This window comes from Rhinopithecus roxellana, chromosome 9, assembly GCF_007565055.1.
Source record: "Rhinopithecus roxellana isolate Shanxi Qingling chromosome 9, ASM756505v1, whole genome shotgun sequence".
In the NCBI taxonomy this organism is placed as follows: Eukaryota; Metazoa; Chordata; class Mammalia; order Primates; family Cercopithecidae; genus Rhinopithecus; species Rhinopithecus roxellana.
In genome coordinates this window covers 11427644-11447420 of record NC_044557.1, presented here as the reverse complement: position 1 = coordinate 11447420, position 19777 = coordinate 11427644, and the positions used below count along the sequence as shown (strand labels likewise).

Below are 19777 nucleotides of genomic sequence, written 5' to 3'. Positions count from 1 at the left end.
TTAAATGTCATCAAATCAATGACCAAAGGGATGCAAAGACTTTAAAAGCCTGTTGTTTTCAGACTCTGACCTTGATACACCCATCCATTTCACTAGAATCTGCTAATCATCTCTTAGTTTAATTCACTTCTGCACATTATCAGAAGGAATTCTTAAACATAAATAAGTTGCTTTGCTTGTTGAAAATCAGAGGCAGGCAGAAGGTGCGCTCAGTGGCTCCCATCCTTAAATCCTGACACTAGCTCCGATGCAGTGTGACTGCAATGGTAATGGGAGCTGCATTTCTGCTCTCAGAGGCTGAGTTGTGATTGAAGGCACTGACCTGCCATAGACTTATAATAGGGGAGCAGGTGTGGCAATGATGGACTTTAATTTCCTTTAATAAACCTTTTATGTGCCACACTTTTACTGCCATTCGACGCTCTCCAAGGTCCTGCACATAATAGGTTCATTACTTTTGATTACTATAGTCTATTGAGACAAACAACTCCAGAACACACTATATATTATGTTCAGTTAAACCAATATAGACTATTTATCCATTGTGCATTTTTTCACCTGCAACACTACAGACAAAATTAACGACAGCTCTCATAAGCTAAAACTATTAAAACCACCAGAACTCTTTTGTCATCATTTCATAATAAACACCACACCAATCGTTGAACTGCTTTTTAAACTAGCAAACAAAAAGTGTTCACTGCCTTTGCTGAACGGCAGTTGCTATGGTCTAAATAAAATGGTCCATTGTTGCGAATACTTTAAAACTACAAAATAAGAGAAAACAACAATAAAATACGGGTGATTTTTTTCCTGTCGATTTTCCTTCTTTTCAAGCCACATGAGTTTATGACAGATGTGACACTGCCTAAGATGAAAATAGCTTGGTTTACTCAGGATAGTAAGCACTGCGTTGTGAAATCCCCCTCTGCCCGTGAGTATCTCTGTTGCATACAAAGTGGCTCAACTCTAGCGAATGCCCCTCCATGTGCTAAATGAATAACTAGATGACAAGAGATCAGTAGCATGTGAGGGTTAAAACAATGAAAACCAACACATATTTCTGAGGAAGCCACTTCTGTATGTGAGCCTCCACAAAGCAACACCAATCTATTGTTATCTTGCCACATGGATGCTATTAACTCACCCTAACCCTCTGAAGAATTACCCAAACGGCAAGGATGAACTCCGTGAGTTTCTTTAGCAAAACTAAACATAACCCGCAAAGAGTGCCAGTGGACACAAATAAAAACTTCAGAAGCACACTTAAGTGCAATCTTCTTTAGACCGGCTTTAAGCTGAATTCTATTTTGCAATTCAGCTACCCAAGGGCCTGGTTGCCTTGTCACCACTCCAGGCAGCCGCTCCCCACTAAAGTCATTGGAAAGGATGCATAAATATTCATGGACCTCCCTTTGACTGTGTTTGGAATGCTGGTCTCATAATTGTGTTCTGTTTGAGCTATTGTCCTCTTGTTGGTCTAGGATATAGATATCCTATACAAACATATTTAAAAACTGAGAACTCATTCATAGAACTAAGTTTTCAAATTTAACTTGTGGGTCAAGTTGCAGGAGTGAAATGGATCAAGGCCATAATATACAACTCAACTGTTTCACTTGCTTTCTCTTCTTCACAGGTAAAAAACAAAAGTTACTACATTGTGTCTACTCAAGTCTGAGGGTCACTGGGAAATAAGAACATAAGAAACCGAAGGCATATGTGTTTTTCAGTGTGGAGAGTTTATCACTCAGGAGATGGTTCTTTCTTCTCATAGATCTCAATTCAAAAATAGGTTTTGGTTTCTAGAACCTTATCTATGGGAGTAGATATTTTAAGTATTCTTCATTTGGATTATTCTCATGGACCCCAATAAATTGCCAATGGAAAGGTTTAAGTTTTGTAAAATCAGTCCTCATGTTCAATGAGTTCCTTGTCCAAGTAATGGATCATTAGAAGTGGAAAAAGATTTCTACTTCAGTGTGTGTGTTCAGGCCCCTGAGATGGGGTGAAGGTAGATTATCATTCTTTCAAAGTCTTCCAGAATTAGAGATGAGGCACATGATTATGGTGTGATTCAAGAAATCAACCTAATTGGTACCACAGTCTTGAAAATTACACTTCTTATTGGGAACTTTGTTTTCTTCTCCCTGGAAAAGAAGACTTGATCGTCTTTACTGATTAAGCCCCGATACTATTGACAAGCTTGTAATTAATTCTGTAAAACCTAATGCGTCATTTCTTTTCTCAAAACAGACGTTTTATTTTTTTAAAAAGCTGTCCCTTTCCAAATTTATTAGGGCATTTATATACTTCATTCTCATATACCTCATTATAGATGAAAACCGACAGAAGATATATTCTGAAATTCCTATAATGCGTTCTTTGAGAATCTACTTCTCGATAAGAGTAAGAACAGTAAGGGTAAACTCTGCCACTCTTATTTTCCCTAACTTGAAACTACTTTAAGAAAAAAGTTCAGTTTAAATGATAACTATCAACTTATTATGTACAATAGTTATATAAAAAGGAGAAAAAAGTGGTTCTTGCTCAGTCTCTGATTCTTAATAATGCCATGAAAAACATTTTGAAAAAGGCTTAATGTCCCAGTTTTCTGGGGAGAGGGGTGAATGCAAGGTGAAATGGCAATAGGAAAAGACATGTATAAAATAAAGAGGCCAAAAAGCAAAACTTAGAGGAAAACATGCAAGAGCTAAAAATGGAAATAAGCAGGTATACAATGAGGAAGAAAAATGACCAGAAAATGGAATTGAACTCTTGAGTTGAGTTTGGAAAGCTCTCATTTAATATCTTTATGTACTTACAAACCTATAAACAGATGTATAAAGTGATTTCCTAGTACTTGTACTTGACGTCTTTTCTTACTGGAGTTTACATCAGGGGCAATAAGCAGGTCTCTTCCACATCGCCCCAGTGCACAGATCTGGTACCTTCTTTTGGGCTGAAGAGGAAGTCCTGGAATTGCTGTTTTGTGGGAGGGAAGAGATTCAAGGAGCAGGACATAGAATTCATAAACTCCATTTTGCTTTCATTCACACAAGCCAATTACTGACATGTGGGGAGGTTTTATTTCCCTTAGATTTTATTTTTCACTTAAAATTCTATTTTAACCTAATGGCAAATAAAACAAAAACACAAAACAAAACCCGGCTGTCCAAGTAAAAATTTAATTACTTATTAAAAAACACTGTCTAGTTAGATAGATATATCATACAGGTAGCTACTCTTTTCTTTTCTTTTCTTTTTTTTTTTTTTGAGATGAGATTTTGCTCTTTTTGCCCAGGCTGGAGTACAATGGCATGATCTCGGCTCACTGTAACCTCACCTCTGCCTCCCGGGTTCAAGTGATTCTCCTGCCTCAGCCTCCCAAGTAGCTGGGATTGCAGGCGTGTGTCACCATGCCTGACTAATTTTTTTTTTTTTTTTGGTAGAGACTGGGTTTCACTATGTTGGTCAGGTTGGCCTTGAACTCCTGACCTCAGGTGATCCACCTGCCTTGGCCTCCCAAAGTGCTGGGATTACAGGGGTGAGCCACCACACCCAGCTGCCACTCTTAATTTGAGAAGTCCATCACACACATTCAACTTGCAGTAAGCTCCCTTTTGAACCAGATTTTGCTCTGCTCATCTCCTGAGATTTTTGACCTGGCAGTGCGGTTCCGTCGCTGTGTCACATTGCTCTTGTGAGATGTCGTTTCAATCCTGGGGACTCACAGCAATGGTGGGAGGAAGATCTGTGACTGTTGAGAAGAACTGCTGGGGTCCTTTCCATGAGGAACGCTTTATCTACAGTGGACGCTTCCTTTTCAAAAAACACGTGTTTAAAAAAAATGGTGAAGAAAAACTCAGGAAGTTGGAAATGGCTAGGCCCAGAAAATCAAACAACTAGATGACGCCAGCATCTTGGACTGAAACTTGGCCAAATTGAAGAACAAAGAATCTTCCACTGAGTGCCCTTTCTTTTGATGATTCTGGCATAATTTTGTTTTAAACATAGCTTTGGGGCAGCTCACAATGGGAGCAAAGATGTTTACCTGTCACACAGCAGAAATCATGGGAAAAATGAGCTGCAGTACTAAAAGGATGCTAGTTGACTTGTAGAGAGGAATACTAAGAATGTTTAAGTATGTTTTTTCTCTGTTCTTCCCTTCCTCTTATTTTTCTAGCTTTGTTTTCATACATTTATTAATAACTCAGGAAGAATAGGAATAAATTCAGAAAGTAAACTTTAAAAAAAATTAAATTCTAACAAAACCATATCTTTTCTATGCCATCTGTGATGACATATTTATAATTTTCAGAACCTTTCATCTTTTATTTGCACACTATTCTTGATTTCAATGCTCTGTTCTCATATACCTCTTATTGTACTGTCTTTAGTCCTATATAGAGAGCTGAAGAATCGAAGGATGTGTGCACTTTGGATTTATGATCTTTCTCCTTGTCTCCCCTAATCGCTCCTACCCCTGTAAATACCAAACTCAAAGGAAAAACTAGATTCAGTCCACTGTCATTTTAAGTACAGTTTTCTGGGAAGCAGATCTTCCTGAGGGCCATGTGTAGGCACATTCCCCTCAGAGGAGATGATTTTCAAAGGAAATTTCCTAGAGCTTCTTAGAAATGCACTGCCTTAGGCCAGGTGCGGTGGCTCACGTCTGTAATCCCAGCACTTTGGAAGGCCGAGGCAGGTGGATCACGAGGCCAAGAGATCGAGACCATCCTGGCTAATACGGTGAAACTCCGTCTCTACTAAAAATACAAAAAATTAGCCAGGCGTGGTGGCGGGCACTTGTAGTCTCAGCTACTTGGGAGGCTGAGGCAGGAGAGTGGCGTGAACCCGGGAGGTGGAGCTTGCAGTGTGCTGAGATGGCGCCACTGCACTTCAGCCTGGGCGACAGAGCGAGACTGTGTCTCAAAAAAAAAAAAAAAAAAAAAAAAAAAAAAAAAAAGAAATGCACTGCCGTAAAGAAATCTGAGACCTGAAACAAGCTTGGGTAGCATCGTAAGGTGAATGGTTGGTTTTCATTCTCTCTGATTTCTGAGTTGTCACTGCTGGTGTAGACTTCATCCTGCAACTTTGTGCAACTGGCAATGCTGAATATAAACCAAAGCCATGTGTTGGTGTCTTTTTGCCAAACGACTCCAGCAAATAGTCCTATTATTCCCTTAGGTAACCAACTTGTGCCAAGGATTTCTATTAGTCGCCGTACCACGGCCTCAGAGTCACAGCTTTGTGACATTAGGGGACAATCTCCAGCTTTATGTTTTAGAAGACGGTTTGTTTTTTGATATATATTTTTAATATGCCCAGTTTAAAGATAACTCGGGGCAAGTAACACACTAAAAGGGCCTTTAAAATTGTTTTCTTGCTGATATTTTGAGATGCATCTGTTGCAAAATATGTCAATGTTAGAAATCAAGCTCCTTCATATAGGGATAGATCATTTGAAATAGATTTCTCTCAAGAATAATCCAATTCCTTACTTTTTAGTGTTTGCATAAATTCACTCCAGAAGTCATCCACAGTACTTTTTAAAACATTGTGCTTTGAAAAATCTCGCTTATTCACTCTTAATCCATAAACAAACTAATTTCTTTTTTTTTTTTTTTTTTGAGGCGGAGTCTCGCTCTGTCACCCGGACTGGAGTGCAGTGGCCAGATCTCAGCTCACTGCAAGCTCTGCCTCCCGGGACAAACTAATTTCTAACACAAATGAATGTAAACTGAATTTAGAAAAAACATTTCAACAAAGAAACTTTCTTTAAAGGCAAACATGTGTGAACAAATAACACATACCAATCAATATGAAAAGGGCTGTAGGCTCAGAGGACTTTGCCTATTTGATATTTTAAAATATTAAATAGCTGTGTTTCTGAAAAAAATCACAATTCTAAATTCATCACTAACAATACATTTGTAAGCAAATCCACAGAGAAAGATCTGTTGTAGAGGAGAGCTTTCATATAAATTCTTTGATTGAATTCACTTTCTTTCAACGTGTTCTAATTTTTAATAAATAAAAATGTCACCTTACCTCTCTTTTTCTCCAGGTAACTTGTATGCCAACTCAGTTTGCCCTGCTGTGTCAGGGGTACTAAATAAATGACTTTGTCTGATTTAGTGATAAATCCTGAAATTCATTCTATTGAGATAAGAAATTAAACAAGAAAAGTATATCAGGCTGGACAAATAAATAGAAGAGCAGCAATAAACACTTAAGTGAACAATCAACTAAGTGTTGACACTTATCTATAGTTTGGTTGTACTAGAGCACAAATAGAATGACAATTCTTAAACTATGTATCAATGGGAAAAATAGTTTTTTATTTTTTAAGGTAAGCCAAATTTATTTTTGTCTTTATTACCAAACTATCTATCTATCTATCTATCTATCTATCTATCTATCTATCTATCTATCCATCTACTTACCTCTGTATTACTTCTTCAATTTAGTTGGGAAGTTGGATAAGAGGGACTCTCAATGATCATTACTATTATTTTTATTTTTAACCACCAAAATAAAAAGTTTAGAAAAGATTTGGAATGTACTATACTCAAGCGGTCACAAAAGGCAGATCCAAAATGTATTCTTTTGTTACTTAGGGTTCTTTTTAATGAGACCATCATAACATGATACTAATCCTTTTGCTAATGCTTTAACTTTTTGTCCAATGAAACGATTTGCCCTTGGTTTACTCTGTGTTCAGTCATCATACACAGAGCTGCCTCACCTCTATTTGGGCCCGGGGATGAGCACAGAATCAGTTTTCATCAGGCCATTTGGCCCTCGAGAGAAAACTTTGAAATTCAGTGTGGTGCACTCAACATACTACAGGAACCAATTTATGCAAATACCACATATATCCATGCACATTTAAAATGTTTATGTCTGGCAGTTCTGATGTTTTAAAACACAAGCCACCAACCTTCCTTGCAGAAGATTTCTGCCGTCCTGCCTTCTCTACCCTTTGCAGTATATCAAAGTGCTCAGCTTTTTAATCATAGATTTCTGTATTTCTTGTAGGATTTGACCAGACATTAAGTAGATGCTTCTTCAACTCAAGTCAGCAACTATAGTTCCTGTGGAAAAATGGAGATAAAATTCTCAAGTGATAGAGCAGATTACTGCACATGATGTGAGAATTGAAAAGTAGCACAGGAGTTTGGGAATTCTTAGTTTGTGTTTGATTGCAATTAAAAAAAAAAAGTGGCTTTCTCTCCAAATGTTTTTGGCCTATTCTATTGCACCCTCAGTTCAGAAAGAGTTCTGAAGCTTTCCACCTGCCTATTCCCCTTTGTTTGCCATACACTAACCTAAAACAAAAGATCCTGGAAAACAGTCACACTGCAAACAAAGCTCTTTCTAAATCCTGAAAGTAATGGCTTTTTGTCTAATACCCTATCGTGTTATGTATTTATTAGCAATACATTTTCCATTTATTTTCTCAAAGATTGCCAATAAAGAACTGAATCACATAAGGGAGTAGCTGTAAAGCCTCTGAGTTCCCTAATGTCAAACTCATTAGCATTCGAATAAGCACACAGCAGCACATCATCTGCACAATTGCAATTTTTTACTACTTTTAATAGCATTTCTCAAAGGGCTCATTTTCAACTTTCTTCAGTGGTTAGTTGGTTCTCAGGGGAAAAGTAGCTTCCTGATGCTCACAGCTTCCACTCAACAGCCCGGCCGTTTGCTGTCAGATGCATCAGCCCTCTGCCCTAACCCCATCTGCTGTGGCTCCCCTCCCTGGGGAAGAGAGTGAAGGCAGCACAGCTGAGATCGGCTTGGAGAAGTGCACAGAGGGCACTGACAAAATATAAGTTTAGAAATATGATTTGACACAATAGAGCTCATGAAGTCTAAGCACACCAAAATACAAATGGGAACGAGGAGCCCTGCAGAGGCTCTCCATCCATGTGTCTGTCATTAATAACTCCACCCACCTGCTGTTTGGAAGCACACCCTTGGCAGATACCAAAAGGAATCTGCCACTGACATCGGATCCCTCTAGCCCCTGCATGTGCACTATTAGATCAAGGAGATACCTTTAAAAAAACCATTTGTCTTAACTGCCATACTGTTTTGAGTTTGATCTTAAGTATGTTATGAGAGTTAAGGCCTTACCAAAATACTCATGCAGTATACATATTTTTGAAGGCAGTTAACCTAAGACTTAGAATCTTGATCAAGCTCTCAGAACTTGTAACAGTTAGTTTCAGCCCCCGCCTGCTTAGATGAATACTTCTGCATTGAAACTCATTTTTAATGAAAAAGGAATCTTAAAAAAGGGAACAATATGACAAGCAAGGTGTTAGTAACCTAATGGGCTACCCAATTCTTAAGTGTGCTCTCTGATGATGACATGGGTTCGCTTGTTAAATGAAGTCATCACGAAGGACTACATTTGTCCACTTTACTATCTGCCAATAATTAGGGACTCTCAGTCCTTTACGGCTGCTTAATGGGTGAGTAGTACTTCTGAGAAAGACAATTCTTTAAACCTGTGCTACAAGGTAATGAGTCTGGTGTGTTACTTTCTTCAAAAATAGAGTATATCAGATTGTATTTTTTCAGGTAGAATGAATGACCTAAACTGATAGTGATATACATGTTAATTGTATCCCCAGAGTAGACAATCATAGATTTATTTATGGGTCCTTGGCCAGGTGTGGTGGCTCACACCTGTAATCCCAGCACTTTGGGAGGCCGAGGCAGGTGGATCACATGAGGCCAGGAGTTCGAGACCAGCCTGGCCAACATGGTGAAACCCCGTATCTACGAAAAATACAAAAATTAGCCAAGTGTGGTGGTGCATGCCTGTAATCCCAGCTACTTGGGAGGCTGAGACACAAGAATCACTTGAGCCCAGGAGGCAGAGGTTGCAGTGAGCCAAGATCGCACCACTACACTCCATCCTGAGCAACAGAGTGAGACTCTGTCTCAAAAAAAAAAAAAAAAAAAAAAAATGTACTTATGGTTCCAAAGGTTGTAATTTTTTTTAAGTCCTCAGAACTAAAGTCAAAGGGAAAACTTTATTGAAATGGCAAATGAGTTTAATATGAAATGTATGTAGCACTCATAGCCTTGTACTATAGTAACTAATCCAAGGTCATCAGCATCACCAATTTCATTTTGGAACTTGCATACCACAGGAACCAGCACATTCTGTGGTTCTAATATAAACCACAGCATCCTCTCAGAAGTTCAGAATGTTGATACAGACTCCAAAGACCACTCTGAGATTTGTTTTTTTTTTTTTAATAAGTAAACATAAAAATTTTAGCACATTTACCTTAGTACCGCTATCCCTTGAGGCCCTATCTCCACAATTTACAACAGATTGAGTTCTTAATCGCTCTTCTAATGTTAATATCTTCACCAATTATTTGTTAGTTGGAATGATGAAAAAGAGGGGATTAACCTTGCCTGGCTCAGTTTTTTGAATGTTAAGCAAGTTCTTTACAGTCCCAAGTTTCTAGCTTTATTTTTATATTAGTCAGTATGATACTTTAAGTTGTAGTCAAGTTTGTATAACCCATATTGCTCCATTAAATTTCTAATGAAAACTTAAACCCTTTATTTTGGAGTTCCTAATCAATCAGCTGCAGAATTGGTATTTTCAACATAGCAAGAGATTATATATTTAGAAGTTGATGAACAAAAATTATGTAAGCCTTTTGCCACTTTATATTTATGCCATCAAAAATGACTTTCTTCTGCCTAGCTTTCCAGGTTGATATTAGGGCATATGCTTCGTTGGCTGGAGCAAATGAAGATAAGCATTGAATTTCATTTAAGATGTTTAGGCAAAGACAAACACTCTTCGTTGGCCATAAACTTCACTTTTACCACCAGCCCAGAATTAGGCCCCTGATCACAGCAGGAGTAGAAACAAGAGCTTCAGCAAAACTGGAACCACTCTGCAGGATAAACAACTCCCATGGCAAAGTGGGTCAATGGTATCTCGCTTACTTTTAGAGAGGATGTCTCAGATTTTAAATCATTGCATATTCAACAAGATGAATTATTTGATATTAGCAAGCAGACTACTTTTCACGATCACCTTTTAACATTTTTTGCTTCCCCGAGTGATTGCTGTAAATATACACGCAAAACTTCTTGTTATTCAGTATAGCTTGTCATTTTAAAAGAATAAAATTTGTCAATGCACACAATTTCTGTGGATGAATTTAAATGATTTTTACTAGTTTGCCCAGTTTTAAAATATCTGCCTTAAGAACCTTTCAAAGAATTTTCAGTACAGGGAATGCTATAGCAACTCTCATAGGCTCCCAGAAAAATGCAATTTTTGCTTTTGCAGATTGTTGAAGTCATCCAGAACATCACAATAACTTCCGGTTCTCACTGTGATGGATATGAAGTAATTGCACTTACACTAGTAGGCATAACAGTGTTTGTATTTGTCCTTCCAGTCCCTGTAAAAATAAAACACAGATCTCTTCTCCTTAAGCTCTGAAGCAATTCCAATAACTTATGCAAGACCTATATTTCTCTCTGCAAGATGATTTAACTTTCACCTGATTTAAGTAACAAAATAGCCCTCAAAGATACTTAAAGCCTTGCTGTAATTAACATAACTGCATTTAGATGCCATTCATGACTGATAATTCTAACACCTTGTGGGAAAAAAAAGTTGCATGCTGTAAACATTATAAACATATTCAAATAAGCTTAACACAATCTGCCATGCTTATTTCTGCCTAGATCATGGACCAGCGAAATGGTTAATGCAAATGGATTTATAATTTGCTTTGGGGGGCCAGTTTCTTCTCCTTATTTATTAGCCCAGCTGATGGGGCAGATTTGATGAGGCACTTCTGGAATAATTGAGTCATCACACAAAGAAGGCTGCTAGCATTCAGAGTGGTTTTATCAGCAGCAAGCAGGCCTGATTACTGACAATTACACTCTGATCCGGTGATGGAGGAGAAAGAGCCAACGAGTGGGAAATGTCCGTGTTTCTATCCAGGAATAATTTCTACATTCATTTTACATGCTAAGTGTTTCCTATCTCTGCATAATAAACTGTAAACAGGAATAGATGGCACAATGTCCCTTAATATTTCCTGGTAATGAAGACACAAATGTACAGTGAGTGCTGATAAATATAGATGAAACATAAGCTATTCTCCCAGTCTGTATTGTTACCTTTAAAACAAATGCATTTTTGTGGTAAAAGCATAATCATAGTTAATGCAAAAAAATGACAGAAGATTGAAACTGTCCTTGTAACTACATAGAAACTTTGTAAAAGTCCTGTTAATCACTGCTGCTTTAAAGGCTGGCGAGCTGAAGGTGAGATACTAGAAACCACATCATTTTGTTTCTCAACAGTCAACTGTGAAGAACTCCTTGGGTTAGATGCAGCAAAGGACAGAGCAACAGTGACCTCCATTAACACTCAGAGAGAGCACATCTCCATGCTAAACTGAGAAAACAATGAAGCTGGCACAAGGCGACATCTTCATCAGCATGGATTTCACTTTCCCTTCCATCAGGCCTTTCAACAAAACGTTGACCATGAATAGTAAAGTTAGATCTAAGATTGCTTGATTTGTCAAGCAGAGCAATGAATTGCTGTCTTTGGGGTGGCATTTTTAACCACTTGTTTACAAGGTTTATTAACAAAATACTATGAACAAAAAACGCATCTCACAGAGATGCTGGATTAAACTAGCTTTCCCTGTAACCCAGAATCTACTTGGAAACACCTAGAGAAAGGAAATGTTCACACTTCTTAATGTGCTTCCATAGATTTTAGTGGGAAAACTTTAATTTTCTGTAATATTAAGTTTTCTCTTTTAAAAAATCAATCAGGTACGAAGCTCCACATAATGAACCTGTCTGGGTCTGTTTGCTTAATCTTTTCTCTAAAGCCCCTTCCTGGCTTCCAAAGAAATAAAAGTTATTCTCTGTTTTCCTGTGGTAACTATGGAAACTCTGTTTTATTAAACTAACCACTTAACTTCAAGGCTTGTGTTGCAACTAAATGTGCTATTTTCAGTAAATCTATACTAAACAACCTGATAATGTCAAAACATTTTTAATAAAGTTCAAAGAGCACTTGTTGATTCACAAATAAAGCTTTTTATTATGTAAAGGGAATTTTCTCTATTTAAGCTATTTCATTATATAGATTATTACACAATGTACTTAATAGCTTTAGACATTTTCCATTTTCCTTATCTATCTTTAAGAGGTTCTTTAGAATGTTTTCAAAAAGTCTGCTGTTTTTCCCAACAGTAACTGTTTGTTTTTCATAAAATCGTCCTCATATTTTGTACATTTGAATTAAGATAAAATATAGTTATTTATCTTTATTATCTGACTATGAAATATGGAATGGGAGAATATACTGAAATTTGCAAAGCAAATGACACAACTCAATTGTGGAGGCCAATGGGGCACTGGATTTTTGCAGAATGATCCTTGGATTTTATTCTCACTACAGTGTTTAATTTAATACAGATCTTTAAAATATACGAGTATTATTCTCCTAAGAATTTACTCATTATTTGTTCAGTACACACATATTGAGAAGAAATCTACGGATTGCCAAGCTAGACAGTGGGCATAAAAGGATATGTAAAGCACAATTCTTGTTCTCAAGAGTTCAAACCAGGAAGTTGAATATTCTGATATTATGTGCAAGGTATTATTACAGAGGGAGGCAGAAGGAACAATGGGAACACAGACTTAGACCAGACTGGAAAAGCTTCCAGAAGATGATGATTCCTGAAAAATTCATCCCTAGAGAGATTCAGAGAACTATGACTAGAATAAAGCAATGTCCCCAAAGACCAGCTGAAAGGACACCGATGGTTGAAATTGTTCTTAGCTTTGCTAAACAATGAATTAAAGCCATATTTTTATATAGTTACAAGAGGGTCAGAGACTTGATGGTCGAATTAGATACCTAAAATGAAATGTTTTGAATTTGATGATTTCATTTCTACATTTCAAAGGAACTTTTTCCTTTAGCGTCAGAACTGCAAGATCTGTCTGCTGAAATGTGATTTGTCATTCATATTGTGGTTGACAGCATCGCCCAGAATTCTGTATTCCAATAGTGTTTTGATGGCACTCTCATCTTGATGACTATGTTCTGCCTGATATTAGCTTGTCTAGGTCCAGTTTCCCTTCCCTGGGCTGGTATGGGTTCATGGAAGCAAAGGGCTCTATTGTTGACCTTTTGATGCAACATAATTTTGTGGCCATAATAGGTGCTCAATACATTATTATTGAATTGAATTGAAATAAGTGAAAAATAACACTTTTCAGATGCTTGAGATAATTGTTAATTGGATTTCAATACAAAACAACCCAGATATTTTAGCATCTGAAATACTATAGATTTTATCTGTTTGATTGCCATGCCAGTTAAGAAGAATTTACAATTTTGTCTTCTCTTATGAGCTCCCATATGCAGCTCCCAACATGCAAAGGAGAGCAAGTGTGAAGTGTAATAGATTTTACGGTTAGATTTTTTCAAATGTCTACTTTTATCTCATTTACATGAAAAGTTATGGTTTATGATTTAAATGAGTCCTTTTGCAGGAATAAAAGTCAAATGTAAAATAGAAATCATAGTCATATTTTTCCAGATTTGGAAAGAAAACTATATAGGAAGATCTTCAACTCATTTAAACTGTAACACAGTCCCTAGTTCTTAGACTTCAGTTTTCTCACTTATATTTTCCAGACTGGCCTGACTATTGTGCACCTACATTTATTTTAAGCAATGTATGTTCATATATTCATACTGATGACTTTTGTATGGAACAGAAAATGGCACTCACCATAAGTAAAGACAAAACCAATTTATTTTTTTAATCAAAATGATGAGGCAACACAGTATTTTCTAAATAAATACACCTCACCTTTACCAAACTCACAGAGTGATAGGCATTCTTGTGAGAATTTGTTTGTGCTTTCTTACTTAGTCATCTTAGCATGTCTATGGTGAAGTATTATTGATGTTACATATGAGAAAAGGGAAGGAAATTGAGCTCACCACCTTACCCGGGGTTCACACAGGTAGAAAGAGGTAGAACCAGGATTCACATGGCCACCATCTGCTTTCAAACACTAGGCTCGGCATTCTTTGACTGTCAGGTCTCTGCAGCAGAGACCTGGCCTTCTGTCCCTCAATGTTCCATTCCACTCAGCCATGCTCAGGTAAACGTGGACTCACTAAAAAGTCCAATAAAGTGTGTACTCATTGGTACCTTGGGTGACACAGGTATTGCATTTACAAATATATCATATAAAGAATTTCTGGGGAAGAAGGGTGTCACAAAGTAGAAAACAGAACTCTCTGAGTTGGCAATAACCATCATTCTAATCGACAAAATCAATATTCCAATTCTTACAGACTACCAATCTTAGCCTCTCAAGAACATTTTCTCTTTACTCAAATACAGGAATTTACTCATGGGATTTAGATTGCCAGCTGCAAAATATGTCCCATCTATTGGGGGCTTATTTTATGTATTAGTTTTCTGTTGCTGCTGTAACAAATTTTTACAAATTTGATGGCTTAAAAAGGCAGAAAGGTGTTATCTTACAGTTTTAGAGGTCCAAATTCTGGTATGGTCTCACCAGACTAAAACCAAGTTAAGCTACATTCCATTCTGGAGGTTCCAAGGGAGAATGCATTTCCTCACTCATTGGGCTGTTGGTGGAATCCAGTCCCTTGCTGTTGTAGCACTGAGTTCCCTGTTTTCTTGCAGGCTGTAAACTGAGAGCCATTCCCAGCTTCCATAGCCCATTCCTTTTTCGGTGAATGGCCTGCTTCCTCCATTTTCAATGCCAGCAATGCTGGGTAATGTTGAGTCCCACTCATATCTCATCTTCCCAGCTCATTCCTTGGCCTTTTTCTGAAGGACCATGTGATTAGTTGGCCTTTTTTAGATAAACAGGATAATCTCAAAGGTCTTCATTAAATCACATCCCTCTTGTCATGCAAGATAACATATTCACAGATTTCAGGGATTTCAGGGATATTTTGGGGGGGAGAGTACTTTATCCTGTCTACCACATTTTTAAATCATACATGTTAATTCTGAATGTCTTACATATTAATGCCCCTAATATCAGACATATGAAGTTATGAATTAGGATGATCAGGTATAAACACTCCTCAAAAATCTATATGAATATAACCCAAATTACCATGAGGATACCAACAGAAACCAAAGCAAGCATCTTTTCTGGTCCTCTAAAATGAAGTTCCTTAACTTCTCAGGTTTTTGATGGATGTTGAAAAGTTGGAGATTCTTTTTCTTTGGGGGAAAAGTTTATTTTTAAATAGATTTTACTTACCTTCCCTAAAAGCTACTGGATCTGAACTGGAGAGTTTCCATCACTTCTGAGGAAAAGCATCGGAGGAGGAAAAATGGAAAGAAAAACAACAACAAAAAAACATAATTAAATGGTATTTATCTACAGCTTATTAACTGTATAAAACAATCCTTTCAAGTAATTTCCATGCTGACTATTAGAATATGGGTTAAGGTATTACCGATCTTCAATAGTCAAACAATATTCATTTGAAAGAACTCTGCCTTAATGAGAAAAAACAGGTGTCTACTGTTATCAGAAAATGCTTTTTAGATTTGAGCCCTTTTGTTCATAAGTACATTTGAGAACCTTTTCTAGGGACACACCTGAGAGTGAAAGTGAATTATCAATGACAGTCTTTTCTGGAAAAAAAAAAAAAAAAGAATCAGTGGTTTAACACTAATTTCTAATCAGATCCTACAGAAAGGAACAGCCCGCACGGCAGCTGTACTTTTCCCAGGGTTAATTACCTTTCACTGCTCTCTACTAATGAGTCAGCTGTTCCTGTCATTGCACACTACACTGGTTCATCTGGAACTCTAGCTGTGGACAAACACAGGAGTGACAGTCCCATTTACATACGGGGTGGGGGCATGTTGTGTAAAGATTTCAAAGGGATTTTTAAAAAAAATCCTTTAATTCTCATGTGTTTCCATGCTAAAAATATTTTTACAAAGAAGGTTGTACTTGGTCAGCTACTGTTCTTCCTCCCAGGTCCCTGGGTTCACCACTAGTAGATATAAAACAGTGCCGAACCCTTGGAAAGAGGCGAACTTCACCATCTCCACAGAAAGCTTTGTCTCACTGATGCCTTGACACCAGAACAATCACCCTATAGGGTGGAAGGATAGCCTCAAAAGTTTGCAACTTCTACCACTAGTAAAAAGACTTCTGGAAAAATTCATACTGCAGAAAATTTGATTCAAGGTAAAAAAAAACCTAAAAGAAAAAGATCCTCAAAATATCTTAGCATTGCTTGTACATGAAAAGTGAATTAGAAAATTGCAAGTTCCACACACAAAAAAGTTGGACTTGAAAGCTATGTTTTGACCTAATATGTCTAGATCACTGTGGGAAATTATATATATGTATGTGTATGCATGCATATATATACAGTTTATTACCCAGATAATAGCTCTTTTATCCATATAGTGGCTCTGCTTTCCATCCCATAATGCAGACACAGTGGGCCCTTATATATTTTTTATCATGGCAACCAGAAGTTTAAGCATCTCTTCCCTCCTTTTAATTCCAGAGGTAACTGAGAGGGATGTCCAAACAGTAAGCATACACTGAGTTCCACTTTCCTAGCTTCCAGAATGCCTCTGAGTAAAGGATACTGTCTCACTGGTAAGTTCCTCACTCTAAATCTTAAAATTTTAGAACAGTGGCTCTCAGACGTTAATATGCATCAGAATCACCTGGGCAGCTTTTTTTTTTTTATTATTTTTTGATGGAGTCTTGCTCTGTGGCCAGGCTGGAGTGCAGTGGCATGATCTCGGCTCACCACAACCTCTGCCTCCCGGGTTCAAGCGATTCTTCTGCCTCAGCCACATGAGTAGCTGGGACTACAGGTGCATGCCACCACGCCCAGTGAATTTTTGTATTTTTAGTAGAAACGGGGTTTCATCATGTTGGCCAGGATGGTCTTGATCTCTTGACCTCGTGATCCGCCCGCCTCGGCCTCCCAAAGTGCTGGGATTACAGGTGTGAGCCGCAGTGCCCGGCCAGGTGGCTTCTTAAGTGCCACGTTCTGGTGCCAACACTCTGAGGTTCTTACAAGGGTCCAGGTGCTCCTGCTGCTCCACGGACTGCACTGAACAGCAAAGTGTCAGAGCAGTGGCTCTGGATCATCAACGACATCAGAATCTCCTGGATGGCTTGTGAAAGCCCAGGCTATGCATTCTGTAGATCCGTGGTGGGACATGAGAATGTGCATTTCTAAGTTCCCAGATGATGTTGGTGCTGATAAGTTTGCAGACCAAACTTTGAAAATTACTTCTTAGGTATTCAATATTAAATGTGTTGAAGAATCCCAACCCCCAAAAGCTAAATATACCCACACAGAGCAGAAGCGCTTCCACTTTATTTTTGAGCTATTTATTTGCTCTGGTTTTAATACTCTATGATAGAAAGGAACAGATAAAAAGTGAATGTTCTGGCCCATCATTGAAATACATTCTCAGATCCACTTTATAGCTTATTGAACTTGATCTTCCCTTCAGATGAAGCCATTCATATCAAGAAAGAAACGGCAATTATGTACTTCTTCATTCAAGGTGCCATTATCAAATATAAGCTCACAAATTACAAATCTAAGAGTTTGCACAATATTTAAACTTGCCAAAAGCAAATAAAATATGGGAATGAATTAATTACAAATTATCTTATAAAAACAAATTTAAATGTCAAGCAAAGATGCAAATCTCCTTGAGACATTCAATATTTTTATCAGCCCTAGTAAATTCTGACTTGCTTTCCAAATGGTGCAATGAGTTTCTTATATATAGTGGTATATGAGGTGTTCTTTGTTGATCATTGCTATTTTGAAGAACACATTATCCTGAAAACTTCTTGGAGGATGGAAACATTTTAGTCTAATACTAAAAATATATTTACATTGCTGTTCACGTAAACATCTCTGTGATAAAGCTGTTACAAGGGTATTTTGCAATATTGTTCACAGGAATACATATTTCAGGAAGAAGGAAATAATAAGATAAATTATAGAATAAAACATCTGCTGAATATCTTTCAGTAAAGAGATGGAGGGTGCTTCTCTAAGTGGCAAGTCATTCACCAAGCAGAAGTTAGGTGCTTTAGCAGTGATCTGCTCAGTTCAGAAAGGACTAGTTAGTGTTCTAAACATGAACTTATCAACTAGTTCTCCAGTAAAGCTGGGAGAATGTAAGCACATGAGAAAGATTTTAAAAGAATCAGTGCCCCTTCTGAATTCTCACTGCTACCTACTTGTTTTTGCTGTTCCACAGATATTTATTTTAAAAAGCTACTTTAAAATATCAGTCTCATCTAAATACAAGAGGATAATAATATCACAAACAAAAAAATGTGACTAATAGCAGTGTAACTAACCCTCTTGGTATAGAACACTATTATTTAATTAATTCATTAATTTATGTACTCAAATCTTCATTAAGCACCTATTCTTCTGGAGAATGTTTGTATAAACCAGTGGAGTCCTCAGTGAGTGGAGAGGGGTGTATAGTGAATGCCACTCCAATAGTGAATCTATTTCTGTTGCATAAATCAAAGAGATAATAAAATAAAAATCTCCCTGCAGATGTGGAGGCCAAATTTATTTCTTGATAACATGGGAGAACAATCTGATAAGTTTGACAAAAACTCTACCCTAGGAGTACAAACATCAGGGTGTGTAGTTTGAGTGAAGAAGAATTCCTAATCCTACAGATCTAGGATGGACATACACTCTGTTGTCATGGTGTGAACCTGATTGTGAATGTCAAGATCCTAGTTGATCCTTCTCTCCTTGGATGGCTTTCAAGAGTTACAATGATTCAGACTAAATAAGTGCCTCTGGTTATTTGAACTTCTGATTGATAGTTGTCTCCCATGACCAATGAGAGGTCAGTACAGTCTATATCAGGTGTTTTGTCCAATGCTTATCCAATTTAAGTCATTATTTTCATTGGCTTTCACCAGCCAATTGGCTTCTCTCTAGATCACAGTGTCTCATCAGCTGTGGCAAATTACTGAGGGAATCTGACCTTTTTGGTTTTCTTTTTAAAGTAAATTAAATTTAATCGAATTTGTTATTGGATATTGACACATTATAACTATATGTTTATGGAATACAAAGTGATGTGTATATAGAATGCAGAATCATTGAATCAAGCTAATTTGCACATTCATCACCTCAAATATTTATCATTGATTCCTCTTGCCTAACTGAAACATTGCACCTTTGACCAACATCTCACCAATCCCTATTACCCCAACCTCTGGTAACCACCATTCTGTTCCCTGACGCTATGTCCAGTCCTTCTTAGTTTTCTGTCCAAGGTAACAGATTATGTATTTTTTGGCTACGTTAAATTTTTCCAAAAAAATAGCATGCATAGGCATTCCCAAAAAAATGCCTTAGAAGAACTACAGAATCCCAGCCTTTAAAGATCTAATTTATACAAGGTGCTTTCAAAGTGAATGACAACCACCAAGGAAAACAGTGTGAAGATTTCTTAAAGAACTAAAAGTAGAATTACCAAACTCGGCTCACTGCCATCTCCGCCCCCCGGGTTCAAGTGATTCTCCTGCCTCAGCCTCCTGAGTAGCTAGGACTACAGATGCCTGCCACCACGCCCTAATTTTTTGTATTTTTAGTAGAGACAGGGTTTCGCCATCTTGGCCAGGC

At 37.5% G+C, this 19777-nt stretch overlaps 1 protein-coding gene and 1 long non-coding RNA gene across 47 annotated transcripts in view; both read right to left on the bottom strand.

The window, feature by feature from the left end:
- The window catches only part of ST18 (ST18 C2H2C-type zinc finger transcription factor), a 308472-nt gene that overhangs the window by 106151 nt on the left and 182544 nt on the right, over positions 1 to 19777 (bottom strand). For 14 of the 46 annotated variants that reach the window (XM_030938054.1, XM_030938052.1, XM_010369140.2 and 11 more), the window contains 4 exons: positions 15370 to 15415; positions 6947 to 7100; positions 6055 to 6162; positions 2830 to 2985 (listed from right to left, as the gene is read on the bottom strand). The gene's annotated coding sequence lies outside the window, so the exon portion shown is untranslated. Of the gene's footprint in view, positions 1 to 2825; positions 2986 to 6054; positions 6163 to 6946; positions 7101 to 10419; positions 10461 to 15369; positions 15416 to 19777 lie in introns of those variants that run through there. The other 32 variants (XM_030938067.1, XM_030938072.1, XM_030938063.1 and 29 more) reach the window with 10 other exon arrangements.
- LOC115899698 overlaps positions 15370 to 19777 on the bottom strand; it is a 186952-nt gene continuing 182544 nt past the window's right edge. Inside the window, exon 3 of the long non-coding RNA XR_004059330.1 lies at positions 15370 to 15415. This is a non-coding gene — a long non-coding RNA (uncharacterized LOC115899698). The remainder of the gene's footprint in view (positions 15416 to 19777) is intronic.